General features: G+C 39.4%; 1 protein-coding gene across 1 annotated transcript in view; it reads left to right on the top strand.

Moving 5' to 3' along the window:
* Positions 1 to 4024: 4024 nt before the first annotated feature.
* Positions 4025 to 14623, top strand: part of ndrg2 (NDRG family member 2) — a 33771-nt gene continuing 23172 nt past the window's right edge. Inside the window, exon 1 of the mRNA XM_031304418.2 lies at positions 4025 to 4269. The gene's annotated coding sequence lies outside the window, so the exon portion shown is untranslated. The remainder of the gene's footprint in view (positions 4270 to 14623) is intronic.

Consider the following 14623-nt stretch of genomic DNA (forward strand, 5'->3'; position numbering starts at 1 on the left):
CCTGCCATGACCTCAGAGGGAGACATATTGTTAAAGTTTGAGATAGTTTCAGGTCACACAGAGTTTAGGATAGATGGAGAACGTAATTCTCAGCTGTCCAGCTATGATAGTACAGCCCCTTGTGGTTTTGAGAAATGCAGCTGAAGCTGTTGATGGAGCTGGAGCATGTCTAAATTTAACATTTCAAATGACTGAGACTTGAACACATTCTCTGTATTTGTTTATTTGGAAGTCTTTTAGCTAAAGGCTCTCCCAAGAGGGGTTGTAAGAATTGTGGTTATTCTTGGGTTTTTGTGCGGTTTAAACAAACGATACACAACTTATTAATTAGTGAGCTTTCGAGTGGCTAGTAGGGTGCCCAGATAGCTCAGTTGGTAGAGCGGGTGCCCATGTATAGAGGTTTACTCCTCGAAGCAGCCCTTTGCTGCATGTCATCCCCTTTCATGTCTTCAGCTGTCCTGTCAAACTAAGGCCTAAATGCCCCCAAAAAAGTTATCTTTAGAGCCGCTTGTAAACAGATTCTGTTACTTTTCGACAGAGGCTAGCTGTTTCCTCTATGTTTCCAGTCTTTATGATAAGCTATGCTGACTGGCTGCTTGCAGTAGCTTCATATTTACCATACAAACATGTACTGTATGTGGTACTGATCTTCTCTCAAGTAAGCAAATAAGCGTATTTCTCAAATGTTAAATAATTTTTTTATTAAAAGTGTAGAAAATGTGTATTAAACTTAGGTCTGGTGTTTTGGAGGTTGGAAATAAATAAATGTGTTGAACCTTTGCCCTAAAATTGCACAATTTCTAGCTTTTTAAATGTGAAAAATGTCATTATACCATTAACATAATAATTCATACCAACTCAATAATTTTCTACTCCCTTTTTTTAGCAGCTGTGAGTAGCTCCCTTTACTAGCTGTGTTGTACTGATACTCGAAAGTCAAGCGATTTTGGTATGCACATGGCATGTGTGAAGAGTAACTAAACACCAGGCTGAAAAACTTGGGGCCTTCTCTGGTTGAAAGTTTCAAGCCTGTTTCCCCTTTAACCACACCCATCATTGATGTCACTGAGGTACATCACTGCAGCACGGTTGAAAGTTAGGGTGTATAGACCTTTTTCACGGCAGACATGTTGACATGTGAAATTAGGAAAAGCACAGGTTTATTCAAAACCATTAGTGATGGCTGCATTCCACTTAGGAGAGGCCCTGGTATGGTGCATGCCGACTCACTGAGATAGCTTACTGGGACACTTGATGGAATTGAGCCATTGTTAAGGTTATCAATTTCAGCTGTGCTTTTCCTACTATGACAAGTCAAAAATGTCTGCTGTGAAAAAGGTCCATTAGGTTACCATTTAAAGAGTAACAACACCAAAAGCAGTGTTTCACTTCCCTCTGTGGTTGGAGCCTGTTAACTAAAACCACATCAAACAATGATGTCACAGTTCTACATCATCAAGGGTGTACAGTTGTGCAAACAATACTGCCCTTGATTTTGTCATGTTATCCAGTCTTGATGAATACTCTTAAATCACTGTCTGAATTTGAATGTTTGCACAACTTGGACATAGTTTGCTGTTTTGATAAAGCTAAAGCTACATAGATAGCTAACTATATAGGTTATTTGTTATAAAGAAAAGCAACATAGTTCATGATAGTTCATAATACATAATAATATACGTATCTGGGGATTCCTAGACATAAAGTAGTGTGTAAAAAATACTAAAACCATGTTGCTATGATAACGGGAGCTACATGTAGCTAACAAACTGATTTGATATCTGTGATTGCTTTCCTGTTAAAATCATCAGCGAAATCATCTACGCCTACAATAAATGTTGAGGATGATGAGTCATGTCTTGTCCATGACAGCAATCAGACATTCACAGCTTATGTTGGACCTCCAGAATGGCCACCAACGGGTGTGTTACGTCATCTGCTGAAAGCCCTTTAATCCAGCCAGGCTGCTGATATGCATGAAACTGCAACTGTTGAAGCAGTTGCTGCAGTGCATGTGTACAAGTCTCTCTGCACGTGCTTTTTCTGCTTTCAATGGAGCAAATAATGAAACTTTCACTGGAGGCAGATGAACAGAAAGAGTTGTTTTTTTTTAACCATTGATCTCTTACTTTCTACTGAAGGGTTCAAGCATAAATAACAGTAAATCTGTTTTAATCCAGTGAAGCGTGAGGGCATCCGTGTATACAGTATGTGTTGATTTGGACTGAATTCATGACATAGTTTAAATGCGCGGCAGTGTGCTCGAGTGGAGAAATATCTGGCTCACCACAGAATGACAGAGGTACTGACCAGAGGACCATTATGTAAGGTGGTTAAGTCAGGACCCCAGAGAGATTTTCAACCGCCAGCAATGATGCAGATAACATATTGAGTGAGTTTAATTTCAAATGTGACCCCTGCAAAAAGTGGATTCTTTTCCACAGAAAATTGTTTGCTGGCTGGAAAACTTGGAAAGCCATTATTAGCTGTAGCATTTAGACAGCTTTCCTGCAAGAATTCTGATACTTTAAATAGTAATGTTTGGTAGGATTAAGTGCATGCTTTGTTATAAATCCCTAAAAGAAATATGTCACTCATATTGTTGGTTTTCTGTTCTAAATGCAGTTGAGAAGCACATACAGGAAGCCGTTTTGTCGTCCAATGGTAATACAAATGAGAGTCTATACTGTGTGTCACTTGGGGAGACTTGCATAACCACAGAGCTGATGAGTGATGAGCTGCTTCTCAGCAGCTCTGCTCTGGGTTTGGAGTACAGTGCAGTACAGTTTTCACCAGGATACGTGTCATGTTTATTTTTCCCTCTGCTTCCGTATAACTTATTATGTATCCCAGCATAGAAAACAGAATAATGCAAAAGGAGAATAAACTCTTGTTCTGTGTTTATAGAAAATATTTATACCCCAATATTTATATGAAGGCTACCTTAATTAGCTAGTTACCTTAAGCTATCTGTATGTAAACTTTTTTTTATTTTTTTTTATCATAATCCACGTTTAAGTAAGCAGTCAGACTGTAAGTACCCAGGCTCAAATTTCAACTTTTTGACTTTTCCCAAAGTGGGAGATCAAGTTGGACGTCAAACGTGCCATGTGTGGTCCGCTGTTTGCACTGAACGTAATGGGAATTTATAGGCGACATGGTACATTCAGTGCACAGAGTGGGAGTTGGGGGGGGGGGGGGGAAATCAATAATAAGGGTCCAATAGCTAATTGTATACATTAATCAGTCCATGCTAACAACACTAATTAAATTAATTCACTCACACATTGTAGTCAATGTACAGTATGGTATAAATGTAGACATTGTACATCATGTATCACATGTTATTCAATTGTATTGTCTTGTTTTCTACCGGCTTTCTCCACATGGAGCAAAAAAGTTAATGACGTATACTGGAAAAGCCATTTCTTAGGCATTTCTCAGTTAGAAAAGTGCAGACTGAAAACAATTGACTGTAAAAAAAAAAATAAAACTCGATTCCTCCAGGGGACATGGAGAACTACAACTCCCTCCAGTGAGCCTCTGGAGGAGACTCCGAGCCAAGGTTTGGACCGCCACGCATCTTCAAGATGGAGGTCTCATTGTCAAACTCCTTGAAGTCGAAACTTTTTTATGCTTCATGACCACGTTTTGACTCCAGGTGTGTTTATTTACATGCTGACTCGGTCCCAGACGGGAATAGCCTACTCACGCGTTCGGCTCAGTTCCACGAGCTCAACAAGGGTGGACTGTACCAATGTGAAGCATAGATGGAGGGGGAGTAAGAAAGATAAACACGCTATTTTCTCTCAATATCGCGTCAGCATTTAGTATGGTCCAACCCGGAGCTGTCAGAAATTGCCTCAAATACAACCCTTCACTTATTTGGATTAATGAATGAAACAGTTTACTCGTAGGCCTATTTCTTGTCGATTTATTTGCAGATAACTTTTTCAACACCCCTAAAAACATCGCTACACATCTTGAATTTTGACTGACCGCTCCATACGCATCGGGTACTTACACCATATTTTTTTTTCTTCTTCCTGTGTGCTGAATGTTCCTCCTGCTGGAGAAAGGAGAAATAAACAACTCTGGGGGAAACCGAGGAAGAAGGCGCAGCGGAAAATAAAGGAGGTGAAGGAAAAAGTGAAATAACAGAAGACTAGAGGAACAGGTTGGAAAGAGAGCGAGGCATTGTGCAAGTGGAGAACGAGACTTGGCTTTTGTGTGAAGACTTTTTTTTGTTCCCCATCTGCTGATTAAAAGGTGAGTTTACCCCGTCATTTTTCTGTGCTTTTAAAAAAAAAAGAACCTCTTTATGTTCTCCAGGGAGAAAGTGGAGGGAGTAGTCTGTGCAGATTTGTCATTGTTCATTCAACAGTCGTGTAACAAGGCAATAAAACGAGAAAATGAAATAGGTTTTTTCTCGGGGGACTTCTTTTGTGCGACGTAGACCCAACTGTTTAATATTGCATTATGCAAACCGATGTCAAAGAAATCAGTGCCTCCCCCCCCCCCAATCTTGATTGAATCCAGAAACACGCTGCTCGATCCGCCTATCGAAAAAAAAAAAACAGCCAACTTTGCAAGATGTTAATATTTAAATATGTATTTGCAAGCACCAATTGAAAAAAAAGACAATTAAAAAAAAAATGTGCATGTATGGGAGCTTGGGAGTGTAGTGTGATAGACAGAGTGCGTGTTATTGACGTGCACATGTGGCAAAGCCAGCGGCTCTTTGTCTAAAATAACCGAGCCAGGCATGGCAGCTCAATGCATGCTGGGTTTCCTACAGACAGAATATAGGGCAATATGTGCATTCTCGTGTGAACTTGAATCGTATATGAACCTGGCCCCCTCTTCCCCCTCCATCCATCCCTCCATCTTTCAGCCAACAATATCATCGTGCTCTTCCTTTGTGGTGTTTGTCCCTACAGATCTGCAGCAGTGGCGATTTCATGGTTAAATACGCTATATTATCTTGATAGAAAGGTTGTTTTTGTCTCTTTCTAAGAGGCTGTTCGGGGGGCGAGAGGGGTGCTGCGGCTCTTACCGCGCCAGAGAAGGGGATATAAAGTGTGTCAATGTCAAATGGAGGTGTGTCCCTTGTGTGTGCGTCCCACTGGCCCTTTGCTGGCTCAAAAACAAAAGAAAAAATAAAAAATAAATAAGAAAACATCTGTTTCGTAAGAGTCTCCCTTATGGAATATCTTATATCCTGGCGCGCGAGGGGAAATGTTTTGCTTCAGTGTGTCGTGCCAGACCAAGGACGCACGCACGCGCGCGCACACACACACACACACACACACACACACACACACACACACACACACACCTCTGTCTACAGGTCTACACACAGCTATGGTTTTCACTATGCTGCAACCTGCACGCACGCTCTCAAGCAAAGCTCGCGCGCAGATTCTGTGAGTCATACCGCATTTGGAGACTCGCTCGCTCACTGCTCTTTGAGTGAAGTGGAGCCCCTGCTGATAACGCGCGCGCACACTGGTGGATTGTGCATTAAGATGTAGAAATGCATGCGCACGAGAACGCACGCGCGCAAAGGCTCTCGAAGAGCTATGTCAGAAATTATAGTCTGTGCTGAGATATAGAAATGCAGCCACACACACACACACACACACACACACACACACACACACACACACACACACAAGTGTGCTGTTTGTCTTTCTATGTTGGAGTTGCTGGTGGGTGTGGTGTTACCAGCAGCCCTGTGTCCATAATTTTGCGGCTGTTTATTTCAACCAAAATTTTAGTATAGTACCAAAATGGTTGACCACACAATGAAAAACTTATCTACTGAAAAATAGTTTTTAGTAGGAGATTAAAGGGTCAGCTCACTCAGATTTCACTTCACACGTGCACAGAGTTTTGGTTTTATCTGCTAGATATCTGCCTCTGAGATGTATGCCTTGCAATTGGGACGAATGCAATTTAATTTGTGCTGCTGAATGCACTGAAGAATGATATTTAAAGCAGTGTGTCTTTTCAAAAACTGCCATGCTTACTCACTGTGGACAGTTTTTTGGGACTATTCCTTTGGAGAAAGTAATTCCTACATGTAAACTCTTAATTTATCATGCCAAGCTCTCTGCAGCACAAACATTCTATTCACCCCTATTGCATCTGGGATGGATGCAGAAATCTCAGAGGCTGATATCTCAAAACCTCAGCAGATAAAAGCAGAACTATATGCACAGCAAGATACCACTATGCAAAAGTAACATAAGTGCTAGTCTAAACGACCCTGCTCTTTATGGATTAATATAGCACCACAAGGACCAGTTACAACATTAAAACAAATTCATAATTTAACATAGGCGCGGGAAGTGGTGAAGCTTTAAAACTGCGATGACAATAACATTTTGGATGATCTGGATATTCAGGGTCTCATGACAGAGTTTATCAGCCGAACTCCAGAGCGCAAATCTACGTTTTGTGTACCAAAATCATCGTAAGGTAGAGACACGGTGCGTCTGCGTCTTTTTCTTGCCGCCGTGCAGGCCCAGATGGTAGCCTATATCTAGCCTAGTATGATTGTAATTTATGTATGCCTATTATAAAGAAATAAATAGTTTGTAACTTTTTAGAATTTGTCACATATTGGAAAAGAAAGATTTTGCATAGTCTGTTACTTTGTGGCACTTAGGCCTTTTTTTGGCCTTTATGCGGTTTATGAACACTTAATCTACTTGTGGTTGTTTTAAAATAAACATACATTGTCATAGAAAACTGATGCTGGTGCGTCAAGCTCCTTGTTTTAACAGACATTTTGATTATGCTATGATATATGATATTATTGCTAATACTATACAATTTACATTGATTGCACAACTGTATATAAATAACATTTTAGTTTATATGCACGCATTCACACAGATATTTAGATAGGCCTACTTTTTTCATCACTGGTTTTTGGAGTTCGCTGTGCAGTAGACCCTATGTTGGGATATAGTTTGTACGCACCGTCAGCTCAGCTGTACTTCATGGAGGGGAGTTTTTAAAAGGAGACAAGTAGAGTGGTCTGCAGAATACAGAGCCTGTGTAACATAGTATCTTTAAACTCTACGTGGACCGTGGACCCCCCCCAGCACCCCAGCACCTCCTGCCGAAAATATCTTCCTGCACCTCTGTAATTTAACACTCTTAATGGCCATTTTGACTTATAAACGTAAGTGCATTTTTCTGCATTGTGGTTTACGTTCAAGTACATCTATGATTGCAGGATTTAATTACTTTGAATAGATATTTTAACATAATTTTAGTAATACTCCTTTTACTTAATGGTTATTTGAATTCCCTTCTGGTTAACACTCGGCTACAAACACATCTTTACTGTCTATTTTGTCTTTTTTTTTGTGTGTGCTGATCGTGTTGTGGGAAGACATGTTTGTAGACTTCAACGGCCTTCCCTCTGATCTGCTTCAGTGTCCTACATAACAAATCATGGGGTATTTATAGAGGTCAGGAGAACAAATTGTTCTGCTGGGCTTTTTTTTTTATATTAATGTGATTAGGCTCCCCAGATGTTGAGCTGCAGCAGAACCAATATTGTGTAACACGCCTGTTCTTTATATGAATTTAGTAATGTTCTTGAAGTAAATATTACACTGAATGCTGCTTGTTTCACATTATTGTGGATTTAATACTGTTGGTGTTACGTCCTGTTTATCAGACTCAAAAAGCAGTTTTATTGTTATTGTATTAAATTATTTATCAAATAAGCAAACAATTTAATAAAAAGGCAATAGAATCATCAAACATTCAACCCAGGACAATAGTTATTTTACTATATTTAAAATATAATTTCAAATGCAGTAAAATGGCAATAGGGTGAGGCAGTTGAACATTATTATACTGCCACACATTATCGTGTTCATGGGAAAATGCACTGAAAAAGCAATATTTCTTTACATCCACTCATTTTAAAGCACAGCACAAGAGCCAAACAGTTGTTAAGATACATGTTTGGGCTGATGGATGAGGTCTACATCCAGTGTGTGAATCTAATGATCTTCCAGCAGACCCAGGTTGTAGTTACTTTAAATAAGCCGGGCTGTCAACATGTCACAGCAGTGATTTGTGGCGTTTCTGGAGCAAAAAATAAACTGTTCAGCTGGATCAGTTGCCCTGTGGTCTGATGCAACATCCCCAAGTGTTTGTGTTCTGGCCAGACTAATAATCCAAGATCAACTTGTTGACATCATTAAACTGTGGCGGTTCAGTCTCCTCCGATGAAGTTTGCAAACATTTCTGAACCCACTGACAAGACAGGAACATCCACAAATGATGACTTGATGGTCATGTTTGTTAACCCCATATTTCTTTGTCTCTGCCCCATTGAACTTGTTGCTATGGTGGCTATTGACCAAACTGACCTTATTACAGACTAGTTGTACCATCATTAGACATCGGCTGCTGTGTTCATTTGGATTGTCAGTGACAGTTTGACCTTTTGCACTCCAGGCAGTCGACTCAAAAATCCTCTGGGTTTCCAAAACATTATTATCTGTGACAAAAGTAAAGAGTGAAGGAAATTGCAACTGTAGCTGATAAAAAAATAAGATAACTTATACCATAAGTGCTGTAATTATTAGAGTTGTCTGATACCAATACCAATATCAGGGGGGAAAAAAGCCTCTGATACATCCTAAAATGCTGGTATCGGTGTCGGCAAGTACGCAAGTCTATGCAATGATCCAATACCACATAATTTAGCCCCGAAGAAAATCTTCTTTGAAGTAGTTTGTTAATGTTCTTTTTCCGTTCCGACTGAGTGTCAAACTAGATAATAAAAGAAAATTCTATTATTATATGGCATTTATTCACTGTATGTATTTGTTCATGTTTCACAAAGGGTTTAACCTAAGGCAGGCCACACAACATAGATAACAATCATATTACATCCGTACAGGGTTAGCTGTTAAAAATATAATATTATAATATATCGGAACATCTCTAGTAAATATTAAACATTGCAATTGCATATTTGCTCCATCTGCTGCAGCACAAATTCACTTCCTTGGCTGTTGATATGCGGGGGACATCTACTCAGGCGTATTCAGACTGTCACCTTGCCTGTTGACTCTATCAATATTAACATTTACTCCCACAGTGTTGGCTAATCCATCAGTGTTGACTGCAGATATGCTTGACCTGTTAGTGTGCTCAAGGTTTGTACAGTGTTGAGGTATTAAAGTTCAAATCATAGTTTATTTCTGACCTTCAGTTTTGGAGAAGTGGACTCACATCTGGAGAGTTCATTCCAAAATTGACACCACTTACCTAAAGATTACAAGTCATTACTTGTAGTAACAATCCAGGTTTTGACAATAAAACAGATTTATAATACGAAAATATTGACCGATTGAGTTAATTTCCTGACTCGAAATGAGCTACAATGATAAATTGACCTTTCTTCATCTTATATCAGCTTAGATTGCATGGCTCTAAAGTCTGATAGCTTCTATGAAATAGAAGACACAGATAACACTGCTGAACATTATAGATTATTGTGTGCATGTGCAGCAAACTAGGCCAGTAAACAGCTATAATTGGAGGGGGATTCAGGTCCCGGAATAACAGGGAACTGAAGAGCTGTTGTCATCCCGACTGCTCAGAAATAGTCCTTGTCCTTATGTTTAGGTGTTGACGCTAAAATGATCTCCTCTCTAAGTGCACACCAGCTGTTGGGTTCATACAGACCTGTCGGTGTTGTGACATGAGCGCTGCGTCTCAGTGCAGCTGCGCCGCCAAGCCACTGATTTAATGTGAAGTATTGTTGTAGTAAGTGGACTCTGTTATCGGGTGTGAAGGTGTTTCAGTGCTGATGATGCCACAGAGCTGATGTTTATGTCTGTGGGTGTAATTGCCTCTTTAAAAGTTCGTTTTGTTTACTTCTCAGTTTGAGTATCACTGTTCATTTATACCAGAGAAGAGCTGATAGCCACTTGAATTAGTTTGCCATTTCACCAAGCATGAACATTGAGTACGTTTACACACCAATGCACACCAATATTATTTCGAATATGACAATATAATTCCCCTCAGATCAGTGGGGTCCTTTAACTTCTTTTAGCTTGTTTTGTTTCGTTTCCTGGCCCAGAAACTTTGCTCTAATCAACAGCTGATTTTGTTGAAAATGTCCCAGATAGCCCACTGTATGTTCCCTGTCCAGCATCGAACAAAGCTAGCGACTATCTGGTAAACACGGTAGAGCATTTAGCAGCTAAAAAGAAGATATTTTTCCAAGAAGTTGGTAGAGACCAAAACAGAGCTACAAGGAGAGTGAATATTGGACTTGCCATCATCAAGTTACCAAAAACATGACTCTATATGAATGCTATTGAAGCTTTGTTTGCTCGTTGTGTAAATAGACAACTGTTTGCTAACACATTCACCATAACAACTTTGATATTATTCTGTTTTCAGCTTGTTGTGTTGCCCAAGTGGCCAAAAAGATCTACGAATGCAGCTTTAAATCTTTCCGCAGCACCTGTTTTATTATTTTATTCACACTATTATAACTCCATAGATACACAAACATATCTTTGTTTCTGCATACCATCTGTTCGAATTAAAAACTTGCAGGAATCTCATCTTTAGAGTGGAACTGAGACAATTATTACCTCAGATGTACTTTTGACAAATATTCACTGGTTCAAGCTTTTCAAATATTATTATTTGCTGCTTTTCTTGGTCATAAATTTATAGTAAACTTAATATATATTTGAGTTTTGGACTGTTGGTCTGACCAAACATTCCATATGAAGACATCACCTGGGACATTAAAAATAACTTTGAGTGTGAGCCTTAAATTCAATATAAATTGTAATAAAAAGTCTAATCTAGATATATTTAAATGCACTGATGAGTTGTGAATATGAAGAAAAATCCCTCCTGGCTTTTATTTACATGTGCCAGCTGTGTCCTGTGTGGCCCATCTGAGTGCAGCTACTGTAACTAACATTGTCTAATGTTGCACTTCCCCCTGTTGGCACCAACAGAAACATTGATTCTTCTCTGTTGACAGTAGATTCAGCTCAGTGTGTTAAAACCTGGCCAATGTGACACGAGACACCATTGAGAAAGCAAAACAAACACTGAAATTTGTGCTCACGGGCTTCTGAAAAATCAATCATTTGGATAAGAACCACAGCACACCGAGCACTGCTGAAATGTTGTTTCCCACTCAGACCTGCACTTTTGCTTGTGTTCAGGGGATTCTACTCAGGTTTGTTTAGCTTATAAAAAGAAATCAGTGTGTCCACCAGCACATGACATAGCATTGTGGACCACAATCAACAGCCAAACCACATAAAGAAAAGCTGTTTTAATTGAGTTTTGTTATTAATTGTTCATAAATTATTATTTTGACAGTCCAGAAATCCTCTAAATGAGATTGCTTTCTACATTGCCTGTGTAACTGAAGATATCTGAGTCAGTTATTTTGATATGACTCTTTGGCAGTGGTGTACACTAGTGCAGATTTTTGTAGCATTAACTTGTATTTTTACTGTACAGTGAAGAGGAGCACATTAGCTGATGGCTGAGGCAGTGCGGAATAATGTTGCACACTGCGTAGGTGTCTGAGATCAGTCTAGTCTGAATAAATCCTGATCTTGTGAGAAACATTTTTGTGTTTTCATCTGAATTGTTATTGTCTTGGCCAGTTGTAGTGTCTAGTGCATATTAGTCTGGGTTTTTATATTTTGTGTTGGTGTACTGGAGCATAACAGCATCTGGGTCAGAGCGTATGGATTTTATACTGTGTAGGTGGATGAGATTACAGCAGTATTCTTTATACACTAGCATCTAGGTGTGTGTGTGTGTGTGTTTTTGCGGGGGGGCTGCTCAGTCCTTTGCCCAATGGCTAGAGGCCAGATACAGATAGGCCAGGCACCACAATGCCCTGTCTGTTCCCACAGGCCTGTACAACACCCTATTTATAGACAAACACTCTGCCCAAACTCCATTCATATTTCTCAGGTTGGATGTGTGGAGTACCGTGTGCAGAAGTATCTTTTTTTCTATATTTTGTTTTTATTTTATTTTTTTGCTACAGAGTGAATCGTGTGGGGCACACTCTGTGACTTTTAATTTTGAATTAAAGCAACCTAAATGCGTGCAAATGTGCATCCAGTCTGGTGCTGTCAGACGCGACAGTACACTGTGTGTGTGTGTGTGTGTGTGTGTGTGTGTGTGTGTGTGTGTGCGTGCGTGCACGCGCGCTATTGACATTCCACAGTGCAGTTTCATAATCTTGTTTCTCAATACATCCACAGGCAGAGGAAGAGCTGAGCTCGGCAGAAAACAAACAGCAAAAACATGTCCGCCGGGGTAACGTTTGACCCTCGCTGGTACGCACAATATCCATGATGTGAAGTGTATTTACAGTATACAGAGTTGTGTCACAGATATCCTAGCAACAGGGCCTGCCGCTATGATGGAGGTCCACTGGAAAAAATAAGTCTGTAGGCTAGCAATGGATAAATATGGAACAACAGGAAAACCGCTTCCCGAAACCTATAGACTGCCCTCCCAAGAAAAACTTCAGTTGTTGCAGCAAATGCCGCAAAAACAACATGTGTTTATGTTAAAGTGATGTAGGAATTATGACATAGTACAGAAGTGGTGTAACTTTATTATAAAGAGACACAGTTCGGGTAGGGGTAGTCGGGGTGGATGGATGGGACAACAAAACATCAAGATTTAACATGGGAGTTAACTGTTCCCTTGCTGTTTCATTCCAACATTCAACGTTGGTTTCTTTTAACGTGGCCATGGTTATTCCCTAACCATAACCAAGTGGTTATTATTGTTAACCATGAAGACTAACTTAAAAGAAGTAGTCATTTTAAGCCAAGCTACAATGTTTCTCCAAGTACGTAAACGCTTCTATGTCGTTCTAAAGGGAAATTGCAAATGACGTATTTTGGTAGCCTATCTAATTTGAATGGGCTTGTTGAAACTGGTTGTGTGTAGATCAGTTTTTTTTTATTATCAATCATTGTCATTGATGAGGGATCAAATGTTAAATCTTTTCAATTTTCATCATTTTTCAACCAAAAAATGTCAAACATTTCTTAGTGACAGCTTCTCAAATGTGAGGTTGTGCTGCTTTTTTTGTATATTTTTGTTAATTGAATATCTTTTGGGTTTTTGACTGTTGGTCTGACAAAACAAGCAATTTGAAAACGTCACCTTGCACATTTTATATACCGAAATGATTAATCAAGAAAGATAAAAAAAGAAGTAATTAGTTGCGAATCAGTAGAAATTTTAAAATGTGTGAATTTGTTTGTCTAACAATATTAGAAGACACTAAAACACTGTGTGACCAGTTTAAAACTAAATCGATGATGGTTCCTAAAACGGAACATTTGAGTCCTAATCAGGAAGAGCTCCGCTCAGGATATTGACACGACTTTCAGTAGATTAATAATATTTCATGTGTTGGTTGTACTGCACACAAACAGCAGCTGGTAACAATGCAGCTGCAATATAACCTATTTTGTTCCTGGATATGAGCACACCCAGAGGAACCATGTTTCTAATACACACACAACTTAAGCAATTAGCCTAACTCAACAGCAATCAAAGCACTTTGATTGTTGTTGTAATATTAGCTCATAATTATTTTCTCCACATGGCTTCATTTTTATCTGCTCTGAGCTCGGTATCAGTCAGACTCTGTAGCAGTGAGGAGGAGATAGTTAGTGTCCATGTAGCCTTTGAGTCTGGACATCTAATCTAATATTCAGTTAAACATATTTCATTTATCTGCATAATCGACCACCAACACTGTATTCCCCCCTCATTTGCTGTTCATATTTGAGCCCATAACGGCAATAGTTTTGACATCTTTTAGTAATGTTTCAGCATCAGCTTGTGCAATAATGGAGTAACTCTTCTAATAATGTTTTAATGAAGCAGGATAACAGTTTTAAATATAATTAAGAAAGTGCAGATAGTGCTTGCTAAATTAAACTTTATGCTCTAAATATATACATATAAGAAACCAATGGAGATGGAGCACCGTACTGAAGATACTGAATGTCATGCAGGTTCTTATGTTTTATTAAAGCTGAGAAGAAAAGGCTGTTTTTTGTTTGGCTGCAGCTGCAATCAGCACACCGAGCCATTTATCTCTGTCAGCTCTCAGCCAGTGGCTCCAACATATCAATATACCCTATAGTGTGAAGGTCAATTAGTGTTTGTGTGTGCGTGACTGCATGGATCTGTGGTCATGTGCTCATCTGTTGGCCTATAACCTGAATCGAAACAATCAATTCAACCGTCTGAGCCCCTTTCAGGTCTTTCCTTTTTGTACCTGTAGCTGAATAAGCTCTCACAGATCTGACCTGAACAAAATGAACCCCTGTCTTTTGTACATTCACAACAATTAGGCAGGGCAATTACTGGTTTTGCTTCACTGATACTCTCTCATAGCTATTGAGCGAACAAACTAAAATTCTATCTTCGGCCGCCATGAGATAAGGGGCGAACGTCACTGAAGGAGAGAGAATTTGAATAACATGGATAAATAGAGAGAACAGGGCAGAAAACAAGAAGCACATGCTAGTTCTTTATCATCCAG

This window comes from Sander lucioperca, chromosome 17, assembly GCF_008315115.2.
Source record: "Sander lucioperca isolate FBNREF2018 chromosome 17, SLUC_FBN_1.2, whole genome shotgun sequence".
In the NCBI taxonomy this organism is placed as follows: Eukaryota; Metazoa; Chordata; class Actinopteri; order Perciformes; family Percidae; genus Sander; species Sander lucioperca.